Raw genomic sequence first — 4,237 nt, 5'->3', positions numbered from 1 at the left:
TATAAACTTAGCTTTTAGGATTAACTTCTGCTTCTTTTTAAAATAACTGGATTATCTGAAGGAAGAAGAAATCTTTGACATACGTATTCTAGCAACTGTGTTTTTTCCATTTACTTGTCTTTACATAATTTTAAGATAAACTAACCCATATAAGTGTCTTATGGATTATAAGATCCAATTTTAGTTATGAAAAATGTAGCTGTGTACTAAAGGAAGACAGATGGACTGATCCTTTTAGTACACACTGCATAGCAGCAGGAAACCAGTGGAAAGCAGGGCTTAAATTTCCCTCTACTCCACAGAGTGATAATAGGAAGAGAATAGAACAAAGCAACAAAAACACCTCATGTTGCTTATGCCTCTCACATCACCACTGTTTACTATGCTAACCAAAGCTAGGAACTGAATACATTTATTGAGGAAAAAGGAAAGATGAGACAGAAAGAATCAGACATATGGGAAAACTATTTTCTACTAGATAAGAAATGAGATGGATGTTGCCTAAGTAAATTTTACTGAGGCTCTGCACCAAGGATGTGAAGTCATAAATGGAGCAGATAGGCAGTGGAGACAGCGCCCTGGCTGTCCACTGCATCCATGAAGCTGTCTTCAAGTACTGATGATGAGAGCATTCTGCCTCTACAAGCACGAGAGATCTTTCATTCACTCTTCTGTACATTGCCTTTATCACTCCTTATGATACCCTTACATTATTTTCTTTGATTAATGTGACTATTTAGATGGTGCACAGCACACAGATCTTCCCTCATCTGTGTAAAATGCAGAGCATGTTCAGTGCTAAATGATCCAGATGAAAGAGTTCTTGAGGGATGTAAAGAGTGGAGAGTTTTAGCTATTAACTTGAACTTCATTTCCATTTGCATTTCTGACGTATTTCACCAAGAAGTCACTATCACGTGCAAAATAAAAAGAGATTTCACACTCTCCTATTCTGCTCTTTGATTTCTTCTTCTCCAAATGAATGAAACGTGATGCTCTCCACTTCCGATACAAATTAGTGGAATTTGGAGAGAAAACAAACAACAATAATTTTTCCTTTTAGGAATAAATTCACAATGTAATGTTCTTAACCACGGCTGAAGTGTTCCACTGCATGACATAGGCATTTCCGAACTGGAACACGGGAGGGCACTAAAGAGTTGCACACTAATTTGAAAGAGGAAGAAATGCTTTGCCCGACATGTAAATTTGCTCCCAAATTATTTCAGATTCATCATACATCTCCATGTGGGGTTTTTTTGGTTTGTTTGTTTTTGTTGTTTGTTTTGTTGCTGTTATTTGTTTGTTTATTTGTTTTGTAAATGAAGGAGAAACTTTGATAGAATCAATTTGAGTTAATTAAACCAATTCCATAATCTTTGGGAAAAGCTGTTGAAGCCAAGATTGCTGTTTTATCATCTCCCACCTGAGAAAGAGAAAATACATCCTTGTCAGGAGTTTACAAAGCTCCCGTTGGTCTCTGGGAAGGGTAGAGAGATGGTGTGAACCAGACTGTAGTTTGCTTAGGTATTCGTTTGTCTCCATTTCACTCAAATTAAGTTTCAATGTAAAAAAAAAGTGTTTTTTCAGGTCCTTGCTCTAAGTGGGCTACAGCACTGAAGAACTGACACATTTAAATAATGGATCACAACCCACACTGCACTTCCAAGAAGTCTTTTGCAAGGTTATTTGTAAATTTATTACATTTGCTAGGGACTTTGTTCTTTACGGGAAACTGCAATTCATCTTCACGTGCAAAGGGGGTATGTTTTGTCAACAAAAATGAACAGCACACATCTATTTACATAACTAATTACCATCATGCTCACAGTAGCGTAAAAAGCTGAGACAATTCTTCCCATTTTCTGCCTGTCAGAGTGTACTGTCACAACAGAGAACATGCACAGAGGTCCTTCTTTGTAAAAGCACATCTGAATGAGGACTCTGTTTTAATTATAGCAACTTTTTGTTGTTGTTGTTGTTTTAAGTAGTGGTAACCAGTGGTAATATTCATAATGATGCAGGCTAAAATCAGATCTCATGTGTTAGTGGAAAAACATATCACTGCAGAGAACAGAAAGGCTTTGTGAATGGGTAATCCATGTATATATAAATTTCTTTATTTCTCTGGAGAACTTTTACACTGTCTTTCATATCATACAACAGGTAATAAAAAAGGAGTAAACATGTATGCGTTGGTTAATTACAGAATGGTTGTGAGGCAATGCTATGCAGTGCCTGTTTTAGGGCACATAAAGAAGTGGAACTCTCATAGAGATGAAGAGGTCTGAATGCTGCTTTATAAACCAGTAGGACTTCATCCACTGTTCTGGTTTGCTCTGATCAAAAATCAAGATAAAGTAGAGCAGATCAGAGGAAGGCTACTAAGGAGCCCTGACTTGAGCTACTAGATGTGTTGTATGCAATGAAAACATACACGTAACATCCTTAGGCCTAATCCTGATGTGCACCCAACCCTTCTCCACATCGTTTTCTCTAAAAGAATCGCCATGTTCGCAGACTAGACAAGAACAATGTTAAACAGTGTTTCAGAAAGAGGCTGGCTTTTTAGGAGTATCCAAGAGAAGTCTGGGAAGGAGTGATTGTTTCCCATAAATTAGAAGGCTAAACACTGGAAAAGGGAAAGACTGGCTTAATTTATGCAACAATATTCTCATGAAAACATGTGGTAAAAGACAGATGATGAAGAAAACACAACTGTAAATTGCTAGACAGCTACTGATAATTCTCAGAGGTGTTTTGAGACCAAGAGATCTCAATTCCCAAATAACTGCATTATCATAGCCACTTGGTTTAACTGAACAGCAGCAACCATAGAACACCTAGGGTGAATAAGGTTCCTCCCAGCCACCCCGACGATTCACTCCTTTTGACATTTTAGAAAAGGAACAACATGGAAAATGGAGCAGACATTTCACAGGAGCTGCATCTGTCCCCAGAAGATGGAAATGAATCAGTGTCCAGCGCTTCCCCAGTCCAGTTTTCCTGGACACCTAAGATTGTCATTGCAAACAGAAAATCCAACTTCTTTTGAATCTCAGAACAGAATAAACTAAGCATCACATTCTCTTAAGGTAATATAAGAATACATAAATATATAAATAAAGATGATCTGTGTGTGCTCACCACCTCGGATTTGTGGGTGGAACAGAAAACCGGCATCACAAATGCATGCTGTGCACTATAATGCTTTTTCTAAGAGACATCCCACTGCTGTGTTACCACAAGCCCCTCAGCCCTGCTGTCAGGGCATCACTGTGACGGACGGAAACAAGGATGGCTGCAGCTGACTGGCACCCCCGGAGACCTCAGCACGGTCAGGGTGCTGTGGGACTGCCGGTAATTTCCTCAGCATCCTTTACTGCCCTGTCTCACTCCTCCGGATTTTTCTTCTGCTTTTGTGAACCCTGCTTGGGGGGGGGGGGGGGGGGGGGAGGAGTTGTGCGCTCTTTGTTTTGTTCCCTTCATTACCATGCAGACAATATACGGCTGTTCTCAAGGAAGGTCTGGGATCCCTGCTCTTTTCCCAGGCTTTCTTCTTGTCCATTAAGAGAGGAAAAACAACGAAGAGCCTGTTTGGCTCTGCCTGGCTACGCTGTGGGCTGACGCTGATGTAACAGCAAAGCCCGGTGCTGAGTGGCTGCCGCCAAACTGGTCATGCTCTGTCCACATATGGAACACAACGAGCTGCTGGCTGCCTCACACCTCGGCGGGCCCACAGAAAGGCTGGGGGGAGCACTGAGAGGCCAACAGGGTGCCAGCTGAGCATGGGGTCCTCCTGCCGCACTGAGGACTCCCTGCATCCTGGCAGGGCACAGAGATGATGATGATGGTGAACTGGAGGAAGTGTTCTGTGAAACTGGGGCTGGCAGAGGGGAAGAAAACTAACCTTTTTTTTTTTTTTTTCTTTCCCATAGGGTATAAAGCCAGATCTCAACCGACATAAATCAGCATGGTATCATAGTATCATGGGTATCATTGCCCTCAGTGTATATTCAAGTGCGTGTAATTTGGTTGACAGGTAGCCGTACCCCAAAATTGTGGCACAGCTTCTTCTAGGACAAGGAGCAAGCCAAATGTGTGAATGTGTGCAAGTATCTATTTGAATTGAGGCATTTAGGTAATGAGTTTAAAACTAGTTGCAGTTTTTATTATTTTAGAAATTTTCATGTTATTTAAAAAATATTAATTATTCCCAAAACACCACTAAACCCCC

This window comes from Lagopus leucura, unplaced genomic scaffold (assembly GCF_019238085.1).
Source record: "Lagopus leucura isolate 7727_CA_CO unplaced genomic scaffold, USGS_WTPT01 Super-Scaffold_73, whole genome shotgun sequence".
NCBI classification, from domain to species: Eukaryota; Metazoa; Chordata; class Aves; order Galliformes; family Phasianidae; genus Lagopus; species Lagopus leucura.
The sequence above is the reverse complement of the archived record's forward strand: the minus strand, read 5'-3'. Positions refer to the sequence as shown.